The sequence below is a fragment of the Apus apus genome, chromosome 2 (assembly GCF_020740795.1).
Source record: "Apus apus isolate bApuApu2 chromosome 2, bApuApu2.pri.cur, whole genome shotgun sequence".
In the NCBI taxonomy this organism is placed as follows: Eukaryota; Metazoa; Chordata; class Aves; order Apodiformes; family Apodidae; genus Apus; species Apus apus.
In genome coordinates, this window is record NC_067283.1 from 65,449,198 (window position 1) to 65,464,331 (window position 15,134).

Below are 15,134 nucleotides of genomic sequence, written 5' to 3' on the forward strand. Positions count from 1 at the left end.
CATGCTAGAGTTGATGCATATTACTGAAAATTCCCAATTAATATAAACAAAGCAAAACTCTACTAACATAGGGTTTTTTCCTATTTCTGTATTTTTGCTCAGTAAAATTATGAAGAGCCAGCATAGAATTTCTGCTGACATCATATATTAAACACGATTCATTTTGGTTTTCACTTGGAATCTCACCAAATATTTTTATCACTATTGGGAGAATAAAAGGATTTAGTGGGACCATTTCCCCCTCACTGAGAAGCATTTTTGTTATTTCAGTTTATGAGCATACTTACTCGTTCCTATTTATGGAAGGATTTACACACATACTTAACTCTAGATAGCTTCTTTAATCAATCCTCACTCAGCAAAACCCTCTCTGGGACCTGCACTAAAGTAACTTTCTAGACTGGGACCAATGTACACACACAGAGTTGCATGTGTTGTACAACCACCTCAGATCACAGCTTTGAGGAAAAAAAAGACAAATGCAAAGCATTACATTCTAAACACATGCCCTGAGGTAAAAAAAAAAAGGATTATGGACATCAAGCCAGTTTTTGTCCTTTTGCAAAAGTCAGGAGTCTGCAAAGTTTCCTACATTTTAAAACATTAGTCATGTATCAGCTGAGCCAAGACCAAGTAAAAATCTTCAGCTTCTTTATATATAAACAACGTGAACCACTGAACAAGACTCTAAAATACAGTGCCTTTCTCCAAACATCTATTTACTTATTTACTGCACTTAGAGAGTCTTGCTTAAAAGTAAAATGAAAGGATGAGGCCAGGATTTTCAGTTTGCAAAGCTCTGGCTGTTGAAGTCATTGGAATCCAGTACATCATTTCTTTGCAATGAGGTACCTACCTGTGCCAAGCCTGTCTACTTCTGTTTCTCATGCTAATGATATTCTTATTTGTTAAAGGAGAGCTGGTTACAGCAGTCTCGGAAGACCTATGACTAAATCTGTCACCTGCACCCTGTGAATTGCACACATTGTACCCTGTACGGTCCTCCAAAGCAGCCAAATCATTCACAACCTGTTTGCTTAGCTAAGGCTGTCTCACAGCCTGACTCCTCTCAAGCAGCATCAGTCTGAGCTGCCTTACACGCTGGAGTAGGTTTGCAGCCAGTGCCTCAGACCACCTATGTAATTCTGACAGGCATTTCCTCCAGAGCCTGCCGTACTGCTTTATTGCATTTCCCCTTCACTTAGTACACCACAACAAAAGCAGCACACTCTATGAACAATGACAGTGATAACCCTGACTGCATTCCATTAAGATGTGCTCCTAAACTTCAGCAAGGGGAAAATTAGGCCTTAATTCTGTTTTACTAGCCACATTACTGAGTATCTTAAAATTCTGATGTTTAAATCCTTAGCTGCTTTTCAAGCGACGGCATTTAAGTGTCTATTTTATTAATTAAAAGGAAACTAGGCCACTGGATCTATTACATAAAAAAAAATTGTTAAATGAAATTCCAGGTCTCTTGTAGATGTCTTTTAAAACAAGACTAGTTTTTTTTTCAGTCTTTCTAAATAAATTCAATCAGGCCAGAAGGGCAAGGGGGAAAAGTTGTGCTGTTTATTTTCAGAAAGTCTTTCAGCTATGTATATATGGTCTTTTGGAAAATAATTACTTTCTAAATCTCTCAGTCACACAGGTGATTTGTCTTACAATAAAATATGTATAAGCAGCATGCAGCACACAAAGGCTTACTCTACAGGAGCCACCCTGCACGCAATTATTCCACTGTCTCGAGCCCGTCCTTCTAACAGGCTCCTCTATTTCTAGCCACCACCTCAGTACAGATGCCCAAACCACAGGCAGTCATACCAAGCAGGGGATACTCTCTCCTAACAAGAAGAGCAAGTTAGCCATAGAACTGAAAAGCTGCACTTCGGGTTTAAGAAACTGCCCACAAACACTCCATCCCCTCACCCCTCCGAGGAGAAACGCCCCTACTTGGTAGGCAGGCTAAGACCTGCAAACTCATCACACCGAACCCGATACCACCAGCTGCCTGCCGCCGCAAGAGCTGAACCACTGACAGGCATTTCTCATTGCCTCCTCCAGCTCCAGTGCTTTACCATCAGAGCGATTAAAATATCTATTTTACTGAGATATTTCTGGATTGCATTATGTCCCAGCCTTGTACTACAAACGCTTGGGAGCTGTGGGTGCTCATGATTTCTCATCACTGAGACACGAGATTCTCCGGGCCAAGTTCAATATTAGTGTAAGTGCATGCAAGATTAGTGACTGGAATAGGGGTGTTAACCACTTCTTGCAGACGCTTAACACAGCTCCTTAATCACGCAAAAATCCTATTTAAGCCCACGGTGCTTTTTGCCGTAAAAAAGATAGGGAGAAAATAATGGTGAGACGCAGCAGATCACTTTCTGAGCTCTTACTCTACTACACGCCTGGCTTAAGTCCAATAAATGGAGTTATTCTAGATATACACCCATGTAAGTGGCTCACAATCCTGTCCCCTGGAGTCACTCCAGATTTATGACATTAGAAGAGAGCGCCAAATTTGGTGCCTTTAAAAAAAAATTATACCTATGTTTGCGAAAAAGCGGCTCAAAATAGTGGGGCTCAAACACTGGGAATGAAGACAAATATACATTCCTTGGTTAAATACACTTTTCAGAACAATATGCAATTCAAATCTAATCAGACTGCATATTTTTTCAAGGTATTACTAACTTTGCAGCAGAAAGTCTCCTGCTCTATGGCTATAACATTTCGATGAGCACAAATGCAAAACAAAAAGAAAGGGAAAAAAAACCCCAAATCAGAAATCAGTTATTTACTCCTGAGAAAATTCTTTTTAACAGTATATACTTCGTTTTTCAGGAAGGGAAAATGAACTCAGCTTTCACCTAAAACACAGAAGGGCCTAGACCTTGCTAGGAACTACAACGAGGCTTACCAAACCTAATTTACGATAGCGATATCAGGTATCACTCATTCTAATTTTACTGACCAGAAAGCATAAAGTACAGTATGTGAGTACAGAGTAATAAACCTGTGGCCTACAATATGAATGCTGGAATGGGAACTACTACGCACTCACAGACACCGTTACAGCCACCAAACAGTTAAAGCCAGCCAGCAAAAAAAAAAACAAACAAAACATAACAGCACAACCACCAGCCTCTGAAGAAACTTTCATGCAAGCTTTTATAAGCCGAAAGCATTTTTATGAAATACCACACCTTTGTTAATTTGCTAGGAATAAATGCAAGTGGAACTGACGATCTGCCTAACCTGCTAAGCATGCCACGTACCGTCCCATCCGCCTGACACCAGGGTAGGCAAAGAACACCCTTCCCAAGAAGTTCAGCCCTTAGGAAACCAGCACTGGCATCCTCCAATTTTCGGCAGGCCAGAGGCGGTGGCCGTGCGGGCCGCGCACCAGCAAGACGGCCGGCACAGGCAGGGCTGGCGGTGGCCTGGTGGGTTGCCCGCCAGCAGCACACACACCTGACTGGACGGTGAACACCGTCTGTTACCATGGCAGCCTGATCTAATTACATGACTGATCAGGGCTGGAGTAAGCGCGCTGAAAGCCTACACTGCTGACATGTCGCTACACGACGAGAGAGACAGACAGACAGGCGAGCGCAGAGGAAAACCTAGCGACCTCCAACCTCAGGTAAAAAGTGAGGAGATTTCAGCCTCCCCTTCAAAAAAAAAACACCACAAAAACAACTTGCTCCTGTTAAAATACCAGGCCAGTTTTATGGACAAATTAGGTGCACTAACATTCAATTACAACTTACGATTCTCCCGCAGCATCACAGAAATAACGACAGCGTAACATTTTCCCCGGCCATTCTCAATTTCCCTCATTCATAACCCTTGCTCCGCGTCGCAGAACTGAAGCGTCTCCACCGCCCGAACAGAAACGGATAAAGACGGAGCCGGGATTTTTCCTCCAGGGGATGGGTTCATTCGAAACTGAAATTAAAAGTCCTTGACTTCCCCGTGTGTAAGCAGAGTAACTCGCCCTGCCTGACCACATCTGACACGTCAAGTAACCATTACTGCGTAAAATACATAACCGTGAGCGTTAAAGGTTAACGTGTAACCCGCGTTACAAAATATGGATTTCTCTACCATATGAAAGGGAAAAGGTCTCCGGCAAAGGTCATCTACCTGCACCCTCGCCCATCTCCACACAGAAAACATTTGTAAGGAGGGAAAGGTTTTACAAACCCGGATTTCTTCGTCTGGGCATTAACAGGAATGCTTAAATTCCCCCCCCCCCCCCAATTCCATCTGGAGTTCAGGCTCACGGGGGAAGAGATGCTGCTCGAAGGAGTCCCTATTACACAGCATACGGTAAACAAAATAAAAATAGCCTGTCGCTCTCGTTATCTACACAGTGCATTATATAACGGGCTTCCGACTTGTTTTCTTTTCTATTATTACTCTTCAGCAATTCCTCCTCTTCAATAACATGTAAATCGCTCCCAATTCTGTCATTTTATTATCACCGCTATTACTATTACAGTGGGAGCCAACGTTTTCCAGCAACGCTTTAATTTAGACTTTAATCATTCTCGGGAATCGCACTGACGGATTCAAGCACCCACGAAACGTACGAGGGGTCATTTATTTGTTTCCTGTCGGCAAATTAAGACGCTTTAGGGGGAAAAAATAAAATAAATAAAAGGCACAAACACTACCAGAACCCCAAGCCCCCACCCCGACCCCCAGCAAACCCCGAGGCGGAGGGGCAGAAGGGCAGCGGAGGAGGCGAGCGGAGCCCCGGGGCGGCGGCAGGGAACCCCGGCCCCGCTCCCCCCTCCCCCTACCCCCCACCCCGGGACACCGCCGGCCGGACAGGCAGCAGGGCGGGGGGTGCCGGCCCCCGGTTCCTCCCCGCTTGCCCCGGACCCTCCCGCCCCGTCCCTCCCGCCCCCGCTCCCCCGGCCGGCAGTACCGGGTGGCGTCTGCAGCCGGCCTGGGCCCTGAGTGAAGCGGAGCGGGGCTGCTGCCGGGCGCATCCCAGCCCCAGCGCCGCCTCCTCCTCCTCCTCCTCCTCCGCCGCCGCCGCCGCCTCCTCCTCCTCCTCGCTTCATTCACCCTCCGGCAGCCGCCCAGCCCCGTACTACATACGCCGTGCGGCGGCGACCGGCCCTGCCGGCACCCGGCCCCGCGATGCGCTGCGCCCGCCGGGCCCGCCCGCCGCACACGCACCGCACGGCCCCCCCGCGCCGCCACACGCACGCACACACACACACACACACACATCCATACACACGTACACACACCCGCCGTGCCGCCGCACGCCCGGCACTCACCGCACACACACACACACACACACACACACACACACAGAGACGGGCGCAGTTTCACGCACCCCGAGGCCGCCGCACCGGGGGGCAGCAGCGGCTCGTAAAATGTCCCCCGCGGCCACCCACACCCCAGCCGGGCCAGGGGATGGGCGGCGGAGAGGAAGGAAGAACGAGGAGGCGGAGGAGGGGGAGTGGGAGGGGGGGGAAAGACGGACACAGAGCCGTACGAGCGGCCCCCTCGGCCGGGCCGCCCTGGCCCCTGCCCGCCCGCTCCCGCGTACCGTGTCCCCCCAGCCCCGCTCCCTCCGCCGGCGCCCTCGGCCATTTCGCGGCCTCCTTCCCCCGGGGCCGGGCTCCTCGGGCCCGCGGCGGCAGCGCCTGCGGGCCGGGCCGGGCCGTGCCGGGCCAGGGGCGGCTGCCGCGAGGTGGACTGCAGCACCCACCCACCCCCCCCAGCCCCCCCAGCAGGGTGGGCAGTGCGCTCCGCTTCCCCCCCCCCCCCGGCCCCGCGTGTTTTCCCAGCTGGAAATCGCCGGCGTTTGCAGTCTAAAACAAGGGAAGAAGCCGGCGGAGGGGAAGGGGGGGCAGGCAGAAAGCAGAGGAGGAAGAAAAAAAAGCCACTTACTGTAAAGTGTCAGTGGAGGTGGGGCTGGCGTTGGGGGTGGGGGGGGGTCAGAGAGAGACTCGCACACAAATGTCTTCCTAGCTGGTCACGGGGCTTGGGTCTGCTTTTTTTTTGTTTGTTTGGGTTGTTGGTTTTTTTTTGTTGTTGTTGGTTTTTTTGTTTGTTTTTTTCCCTCCTTCCCCCTGCAGTGACACAGGTCCGGGGATGTCTCTCCAGCGCTGTAGTAGGAATGATGATGTCTGCGGCACAGCGCTCGCTCCCTCCGCTCGCTCCAGCGTGTAAATGGGTAACAGAAGCCAAATATGGAGCAGTTGGCTGCCTCTGCAACAGCTCAAGGATCCTACTTCATGCAAAACCGGGAGGGAGGGGGGGGGGGTGGAAGAGAAGGGAGGAGGAGGCGAGGCAACACTCTGGCAGGCGGCCAGGAGAGCCACACAGATGATTGCATACGCGCAGCACCGCCGGGCCGAGGCGGCCTTAACCCTTCGCGGGGCCGCCCGGCGCTGCCCCGGGAGCCGGCGGGGACGGGAGCCCGGGGCTGAGGAGAGGAGAGGTGGGGGGGGGTGGGGGTGAGGGGGAGCGGGAGCTCGCCCGGCCTGGCCACTTACCTCCCCTCGTCACGCTTCAAAGGGCCAGGCTGGCTTTTCTCTCTCCGGCGGGATGAATTCCTACCCCCCCACCCCCCCCCCACCCCGTGCTCGCCGCTCTTCCAGCCAAGTCCCAGCTCCTGTGGCAGGCTGCGTCGCGGGGGATCTCGAAGCACTTTGCAGGCGGAAAGAGATGATGAGGTCTGGGGGAAAAAAAAAAAAAAAATCCAACAACAAACCGACCCGAACCTATGTTGTTTAAGGGCGCAGGAAGAGACGGCTAGCGAAGCGTGCTGTCCTTCAGAAATGGCATGGAATGCTGGTTGAGAGGACGCATGAACATCAGTTGCTCAGTCAAGGCTGGTCTGTCTCTCTAAGGGAGGAAATAAAATTGTGCTGGAAGCCAGGGAATGCTCTGAAAGCAGCCTCTGCAAGAGTCAGAAGAGGGTGATTTTGTTTAAGATGCCATATTGCATTTCGCTGTAGAGAACTGTGAAGTGATTTTAGAGCAAGAGCCTGCATCCCACTCCCTTTTTTCTGAATTGGTTTTATTTAACCGGATCCTCAGCATATGCTTGAGTTGCTTTGTAAAAAGTACCTTCCACTTCATTCAGACCAGAGAGGCTCTGACTCATACCATCACTGAACTACAAGACAGGCAGGGCTGAACCATGCTCGTTTGGGTACTAACTCCCTCTGGATTCCTCAGCACGAATTTCATCAGAGATGCCCTCATATCTCTCCCAGCTGTACGCAGACCACCGTGAGCCTCTTCCAAACTCCCCCCCCCCGTCCCCAGCTAAGGCAATTTACACTTCCCTGGCACTCCAGCATCAGCTCGTTACTCTTACTTCTCTCAACATGGGTCTCTGCAGTGCCATAAATTGCAGTGATGGGCCAATACTAAGCATGGGTGCAAACTGAAAACCAGAGGAAACGGCCTCTTTCAGGACTGGCTGAGTCTGATCTCCAAGTCTTAGAAGAAAAGACAAAACACCAAACCACCAAGCCAGGTAGAACTTAGGGATATAAAACAAATTATGGAATAAATGAATGGAAGGAACACAGCCAAAGGAGAGCGGGCTGCTATGCTTGCATGCAACCTGACAGTGGTCAGTAAGGAGCCATTCACTCTTTGCTTTGGCATCAGGAAGGGAGGTATAGCACAGAGAAGGCCTCTCCCCACCCCAAGGACATTGCCAGAAATGTTGCATAAATACCAAAGGCCATCATGTACCAGCTCCATTGAGCTGGACACTGTCAGGTCACAAACCTCAGAAAGGCCTCAGATGTGCACTCCCTGCAACGTGGCCATCCGGCCCTGGCTGTTTATTGCAGCTTTTACCAATTTGCCACAACAGTAGGCTCCAAGGTACCAGGTTTTTGGGGCAGGTGTATCTCCTCTATGTCCATTATATATTAGGATGACATTTTAGCACTAAATCTAGCATTAGAGTCTAGATGCAAAGTACTCCAGCCTGTTGTTATGCAGATCAGCAAAGTAGTTCCTTCTATAAATGACTGTAGTAGCTCACTGTAATTGCTAAAGAATGTAATAACAGCATTGTAAGCTGCAGTACTCTTGATTTAGAGTTGATACTATAATAGAGATTAGCTTTTGGAAACATAAGGATCTTTTACCACAGCACCTGCTGCATCTTTAGTTCAGGTTTACTATGAAATATAACATCATTTTCTGTTTTAGGAGTGTTCTGGGGACAGAAGCAGCAACAGGCCCAGATGTCTGGACAAACGTGCCACGCAGCACTACAAGACAGGGAATCTACAGCAGCAAAGCAGACAGCAGAATTATCTTCACTCAGCTAATGCAAGGTTCGCTGATCTAATAAAATGAACCAAGGGAGAGAGACAGACTGGAGGTTCCTGAAAATCAAGTGAAAGCCCCAGAGAAGCTGCAAGCCCATTGCCGGGGTTCAGTTCTGAGTAAACGGACATTCTCTTGTCTTCCACCCTTCTTATTCCAGTTGTAGAGAGTGTTACCTCAGTAGAAAGGAATCTTTCCTTCTCAAACGTTTACCTTGCCAAGAGGTGTGGCACACGCAGAGAAAAGAGAAGCCACATTCATGCTGAAGCAAGCTTTGGGCAACTTTTCCTTCTGCAGCAGGCTTGTGTAAGAGGCTTGTGTATTCCTTCACTCTGTGGCTATGGTGTTTGCCACAGGACCCACATGCTTTGCCACACTCCAGGCTTTTAAATCTTTGTCTGTGTTTCCGCTTCAGAGTTGAAGAGACCCCCCTAGAATTCGAGTCCACTGTAAGTCAAAGCAACACTGCTTTCCTGAGCCTGCAGGCAGCCTTAACCCATGGCACTGGCAAGTGCCACAACTGCCACCAGCCATGTCAGGTTCATAAGCCATTCCCCTCCTCCGTTTCGACTTGATATATTTTGGTTGCATTACCAGATGAGAGATGAGGGGATTGTGCCTCCACAGACATTGTCTGACACACAGGATATACTACCTTGTCTCAAGATGTCCTTGTGCCTCTGCAGCTCCCTTGTTGAGGGCCTACACTGAGGCTCTCCATGGAGATTGTCACGAATTATGGAAGTGCTGATGAAAGCAGAATGGGTGGGAAACAGCACCTGAATGTGACCTTTGCTGAATGGTTGGGACAAAGGTCCCTTAGCACCTATTAAGACAGTGCAGCCTATACACCCAGAAGTGCAGAACAAAGCCAGACTAGAAAGTAATTTGCTGTGGAAAGTACACATGATTTTACCTGCCACCAGGATAGTTCAGACAACAGGAATGGTGAGAGGCACCTCAGCAGTGAAGCTGTCAGGTCCTACTCAAAGACTACTCCAAATTACCTGCAGTGCATTCTCACAGCAGCTAAGAGCCACCCTAAATCACATCACCTTGCGCCCTCTGAGGAGGGCATAAAGCAAGAGGGCCATACACAAAAGTAGCAGCAAGCTTCCAAAAAAAATTATTTTATTGCTGACCTTCCTGCCCCTGGGGACAGAGAGAGAAGAGACACCTGACAGACACTAGTTACGTGGCTGGGTGCAGTATGGACAGGGGCTCCAACACCGCAGTGGGACACAGGATCCGATATTGACCCAAGAATCTTTATTTAATGCTGGTGATGTGCTCCAAATGATGTGACTCCCAGCTGAATACAGTCTTGACCAAAATATATTAATCAATTTGACATGCAAGATACACGCTGTCTAGAAGAAACTGTCTTTCAAGCCACTAGTTGTGCTGCGTCATCTACACTGCATGTTTTATACAATTAATAGTATCTACCAAAAAAATGGGAGAGTAAGACACATAAGTAGTTAGAATTTTATTAAAAAAATAAATAAATAAACATTCAGGGAAAACCAGTGATTCACAATGTATTGAGTGTGAAAAGTAATTTCACAATTATTGATCATTGCAGTCTGTCTTCAAGTTGTCATCAAATGACATTGTTGGTCTCATTACAGCCTCTAGTGGACGGTAGTAATTCATTTCACAGATCTGTCATACAGTTTGCTCAGATGACAAGCATTATCAAGGTGGAGGTTACTCCAGCAGCATGAACGTAACAGTCATTCTTATCCCCTGGCAAAAAGGGTTTTTTCATACAATCAGAGGTTTGTTGTCGTTGCTTGTAAGGCACCTTGCTTTTACGCTTCAGGTATTAACACTGGCTTGTAAATTAACACAGAACTTCTGGTATTCATTTCAGCTTCAGACAGCTTTCATTTAAAAACTATATTAATCTCACATATTTTTGTAACAGAAAATATTGGTTGCCATGTTTATGGCTCAAGTAAGAGGTTTTTATTCCAACTCAGAATCTGCTGACTGTCCAGTTCACCTCCCATCTATTTATAGCCCTCTTGCATTCAGATCATTTATGAAATGAAGTTATTTTCATTATTATTTCAGACATATGCAGCTGATTTAAGGTATTTTAACAGCTTTAACAAATGAGTAACTATAATTTGGATTACAGCTGGCTAATTAAGGTACGCTTTCCTCAGGGAAGTTAAAAATGTACACGATCTGAACAATAATATATTTGGAATGTATTCTTTAACTTGAATGCCACTTGTGTGAACATAATAAATATGACTAATTTCTTTATTTTTTCCATATTCACTTAGAAATGAGTGTATCTCCTGTCAGAACAGGGATGTTGATGATGATGTCCAGAGCTCTGTGATTGTTTTCAGATGGAGGGAAATTAGATTAGTAGACACAGACAGCCAATGCTGTCTCTTTAGAGCCACAAGTATCTAATGCAAATTAACATTTAGTGAAATGAGAGCAAAGCATTCATGAAGAGAAGCATGTAGTCCTACACTGTGACTCAAAGAGAAAAATCTTATGGTCTAAAATGCTGAGGTCTTTTGCAAGTGGATTCAAAGGAAAGCCTGCCATTAATTTCTTTATTTTACCACATCGTTGCTAGGTATGGGTTACAGGGTCGCCAAAACAAATCATTATTTGTCATGCCTTATCATATAGGTATTGGGATATTTAGGTTTAAAAATAGTTCCCTTATCATTGTCTTAAGTTTTTAAAAGAAGCAATCAAGTTCCTCTTTAAAAAACAATAGCTTCAATAGCTTTAAAATAACAATAGGTCCTTGGATGCAGATCTGAATTAAGATGTTTTTTCTTGGTGTTGCTTTTTTTAAAAGGGGAAAACAATTCATCAAGGAATTAAGAAAACTGATAAATCCTCTGAAGTCTTAAAATCAAGACTTTTTTAAAAGTTGTCAGTCAGTTACAGGTCACTGATCTGGAAGGAAGACCAGCTAACCTACCAGTGACCACACCAGGATGGACAATAGCCAGTTGGCCCCCTAAGCTGTTCCAGCAGTGACCAGTGGAAAATAAAAGTGCTAAGCCCTTCTCTAGAGGGGCTTAACTTGTCTAGGTACCTCTCAAGTAATAACTGTTATGACCTGTTAGGTGCTTTACGCCCTGTGCTCCTAAGCTGTCTGAGGTCTCCATTCACCTCCTGGTCTCAAGTTATTTCTCCTCTGACACTGCAGTCACCCCTATGGCTGGTGTGAGCAGAAGGGCCAAGCACAAATGGAAACTAAACAGCTGTCTTATTCCTAGACAGGGTTTATTCATGTTGGGGTCAAAGTACACCAGCAGAGCAGAGAGGGGAAGCTCTGCTCTGTGGAAAATGCTCAGTTTCCAAGTTGCCAAGGCAGCACTGATAACAAGAATTAACATTCAACCAAAACGATGGTGTGGGCCTAAGGAGAATTCACCAGCCACTTTTTGGGAGAGGGCTCTCTGCTGCTAACAGGGAGCAGCTGGAGACAGCAAGCCCTTGTGAGAGACACGTGTTGTCCCTTTAAATCATACCTGCTACAGAGACTTATCTGGGAGTTGACTCGCCAGGTTTTTTTTCTGTCTGTTCAGGGCGTTATTGGCCTAGACAGATTAGATTAGCATCTACCATGTAAACACTTAAGAGTTGGGAAATAACTCTTGCCCTTTCTTAAAGTGTCTTACCGACATATAAGGCACTGTGGTTTCTAAAGCCTGGTACTGTCTCTCTGATCAATGCTATATGTATTTTGATAAGTGCAATGGCCTTTTAGGGGTGAAGGGCAATGGGCTAGAATGGGCTGCTTACCTCTTTGAAGAGACTTAGGAATTAAAAACATGGATTTTTGATTCCTGAGTCCTCTAATGGCCTCAACTGAGCTGTTCTGGTCTATTGAACAAATCCTTCCTACCTCATGGATCATTGACCTACCAGACCTTCAGAGCCAACATGCTCAATCCTGCTGCCAAGCTTGCACATTTTGTTCACACACTAAAAATCTTTATCTTTTGTTGGGAAAAGGAGCAACATATGAGTAACAGCTATTTTCTACCCTCACTGTCTCTGCCTCTTCACAAAATATCATACACGTGGGCCTTGGCCCCAAAGCTCTCATGCAAATTCAGAACTGAAGTTTACCAAGTTCAGCCAATATTGGTTAATCTGGGCTTATGCCTTGGTTTCAAGACAGAGATAAGTGCAAGTTGCTTTATGTCCAAAACCAGAGTTATTTTGTATCTATATTTTCACTGTATTGTCAAAAGAAAACTAATAGCTAATTTCAGTATTAACCAGAAACTAATATCTATTAACCAAACTAATAACTAATTTCAGTATTAACCTGAAATACAGTGATAGTCCTGTAACACAGGCATCTTTTACACAGAAAAGAACTATACTACTTTGTTTTCAGAGGGTATTGCAAGCCACAGAACTGCAGTCACCTGCAGCACAAGAAATGACAACTCTGAGCAGTGCATAAACATCGATCAAAAATTGAAATGGAATAGTTTTGCTATGAAAGATTTGCTATATCCCCTTAGACTCAATCCATAGTAATGGTCAACTGGGAAATCCTCATGCAGAGGTGGACTGCAGGCATGACAGTGAATTACTTGGAGGGTGGGAGTCCTCAGCCTGCAATGTCTTTGACCAACAACCTAAGTGACCATGGTAAATATTTACCTTCCATCCGATTACAAGCCAAGGAGGCGTTTTTCCTGTTCCTTCTGCAAGGTCACAGGGATATGTTCAAAGAACCCTGAAACACCATAGTTTAGAAAAAAAATGTCCTAGAATGTGACAAGAAGCCTGAGGTAGGATTTTACTTTAAATCAGAGTTATTTCTGCTTGTGCAGATCATTTTCTAACCAGACTGGCACCGCTTTCACTTCTTACTGCACATACTGCACAGAGGCAGCATCTCTCCCTTAGAGATTTTCCAGATCCTCATGTTCTCTCTTCACCCTTCAGCAGAGGCCTTTCTACTAAAGGCAATAATTGTTCCCCTATTGGCTGAAATGTCATATCTTGTCTCTTTCTTTCCTCTGCCCGCTTCTTCCACAAGAGAGCTCCCATTTATACCTGTCTTCCTACTTTGGATCTGCTTTCATATCATCCTCATATGATATTATTAATTTCTTTATACTTAAGATAATGAAAGATAACTGTTTAAAGCTCTAGAAGCCCTGGCACATAGTAATTACAGGAAAAACCCAATAGTGTGAAAGCAGTTTTCTCAACAGTGGGCATCCAGGTACACCAGAAGCACCAGAAAGCACAACTTCAGCCTTGTCTCAAAGCATGAGTCTTTTGCCACAGGGCCTCTCCAAAAATCCTAAAATTAAAACCCTTGTGAAATGTAGCTTTTGTCACAGGGATAGACTCACTCTTGCATGCATTGTTCTGCCATGGAGTCAAGTACAGCCAAGTGGAGTGCACACCTGGGGGCAGGACCAGTAGCTCTTGCTACTCAGGAGATACTAGTTCTGGCATAGTTCCTCCCTATGGATTTTCCATAGTTTATATTCTCATTTTCTTTGCACAAAACGACACAGGAATGGCTGCACCATGGCCATAGGACAACAGCAGTCACAAGCAGATACTTTAAGAAGACATTATATACTACTTCCTCCTTGAACTCTCCAGCCTCCCACTATTTTCAGCTCAAGGGACTTGCTGAACAGGATGTGGTTTTGGCCCATTTAGTAACCCGTAATGGATTTATCTCCCAACTATATGGTCTCCCTCTCAGCATGTGTAAAAACTGTAAGGACCCACAATCTGCTATGTCATACTGCACAGGTCAAGTCCCTAATGCAAGAAGAATCCCCTCACCCTGCTTACTTCATGTAATGCTCCCAGCTCTTGCACTGAGACAGAATGACCAGTCCCTACCCATACTTCCCATGCTACCCAGAACTTTGCAGACATCTTATCGCATTCCCCATAAATCATCCTTCTTCCAAGCTGGAAAGGTTGTTACAAAAACTGTTCTGTTAAAGACTTCACTGCTTCTGCTGCAGTTCTAACCTCATTTTGAGTTCCTCTGTCTTGACCTTAGTCCTGTGACATCCTCACGCTCTCCACTCTTCTGCCTGTAGAATAGGGACAGTAAAAAATATCCTTTTATCTCAGGGCACAGTGGTGACACAGTAAAGTACAAGTATTATTACTATTAAAGATATACAAAATAATTTATTTTCCCAAGGCTTAGCCAAGGACTCAGAAAAGCAACAATTCCACATATCAAGGACAAGAGAAAACAGTATTAATATAAACAAAAATAAACCCATGAGTCTATCTACATTTTTTCATACTTGTTTAGTAACGCATTTCATAAACTATCTCTGTCAACCAACCTACTCTGGTGTTAAAAATCTGAAGGGATGGGGCATCTCCCACCAAACTCAAATTATTTCACACATGGATATGCATGACACGTCTGAAAAACATGACATACTACAAAAGTGGGATTACCATATGGTTTTCCTGCCATTTATCCCATCTTTCCCCCTTCCATGATACATCTCATTTCTCAGGATGTAAGTATTGAGTAATTTCTCTCCCTTATTTGCCCACCTTCAGCTAGGTGTATAAACTTGGTGTCTGATTCAAGGTGTACAAGTTTTCCCATTGTCTTAATGATTCTGAATCAAACATTTAAAGTTAGCTAAGTGCTTGAGGATATGTCTTCATGAACATGTTACGGTGAGGCAGCCAAGGGTGAGGATTTACAGGAGACCAGCTACGCTGCAGTAACTGCACAGAGGAACACCCTTTGCCTGCTGGTAAATGCAAAGAGGGATAGC

The 15,134-nt window shown here is 46.0% G+C and overlaps 1 protein-coding gene across 3 annotated transcripts in view; it reads right to left on the reverse strand.

The window, feature by feature from the left end:
- The window catches only part of ATXN1 (ataxin 1), a 228,226-nt gene extending 221,964 nt beyond the window's left edge, over positions 1-6,262 (reverse strand). Inside the window, exons 1-2 of one of the 3 annotated variants that reach the window (XM_051609145.1) lie at positions 4,949-4,991; positions 3,783-3,960 (exon numbers count right to left, since the gene is read on the reverse strand). The gene's annotated coding sequence lies outside the window, so the exon portion shown is untranslated. Of the gene's footprint in view, positions 1-3,782; positions 3,961-4,948; positions 5,026-5,928 lie in introns of those variants that run through there. The other 2 variants (XM_051609143.1, XM_051609144.1) reach the window with 2 other exon arrangements.
- Between the last annotated feature and the right edge of the window lie 8,872 nt (positions 6,263-15,134).